The sequence below is a fragment of the Eubalaena glacialis genome, chromosome X (assembly GCF_028564815.1).
Source record: "Eubalaena glacialis isolate mEubGla1 chromosome X, mEubGla1.1.hap2.+ XY, whole genome shotgun sequence".
Lineage (NCBI taxonomy): Eukaryota > Metazoa > Chordata > Mammalia > Artiodactyla > Balaenidae > Eubalaena > Eubalaena glacialis.
Genome location: NC_083736.1, coordinates 131,377,747 through 131,378,767, shown reverse-complemented (window position 1 = coordinate 131,378,767; position 1,021 = coordinate 131,377,747).

The following is a 1,021-nucleotide window of genomic DNA, read 5'->3' as shown; positions in this document are numbered from 1 at the left end:
TTTTTCAATTATTTCTGATCTGATCTTTATGATTTCTTTCCTTCTACTATCTTTGGGGGTTTTTGTTTTGTTTTTTTGTTTTTGTGTTTTTTTGCTCTTCTTTCTCCAATTGCTTCAGGTGTAAGGTTAGGTTGTTTATTTGAGATGTTTCTTGTTTCTTGAGGTAGGATTGTATTGCTATAAACTTCCCTCTTAGAACTGCTTTTGCTGCATCCCATACGTTTTGGGTCATCATGTTTTCATTTTCATTTTTTTCTAGGTATTTTTTTATTTGCTCTTCGATTTCTTCAGTGATCTCTTGGTTATTTAGTAGTATATTGTTTAGCCTCATTGTGTTTGTATTTTTTACAGTATTTTTTTCCCTTAATTGATATCTACTCTCATGGTGTTGTGGTCGGAAAACATGCTTGATATGATTTCAGTTTTCTTAAATATTCAAGGCTTGATTTGTGACCCAAGATATGATCTATCCTGGAGAACGTTCCACAAGCACTTGAGAAGAAAGTGTATTTTGTTGTTTTTGGATGGAATGTCCTATAAATATCAATTAAGTCTATCTGGACTAATGTGTCATTTAAAGCTTGTGTTTCCTTATTTATTTTCATTTTGGATGATCTGTCCATTGGTGAAAGTGGGGTGTTAAAGTCCCCTACTATGATTGTGTTACTGTCGATTTCCCCTTTTATGGCTGTTAGCATTTGCCTTATGTATTGAGGTGTTCCTATGTTGGGTGCATAAATATTTACAATTGTTATATCTTCTTCTTGGACTGATCTCTTATCATTATGTAGTGTCCTTCTTTGTCTCTTGTAATAGGCTTTATTTTAAAGTCTATTTCGTCTGATATGAGAATTGCTACACCAGCTTTCTTTTGATTTCCATTTGCATTGAATATCTTTTTCCATCCCCTCACTTTCAGTGTGTATGTGTCCCTAGGTCTGAAGTGGATCTCTTGTAGATAGCATATATATGGGTTTTGTTTTTGTATTCATTCAGCAAGTCTGTGTCTTTTGGTTAGAGC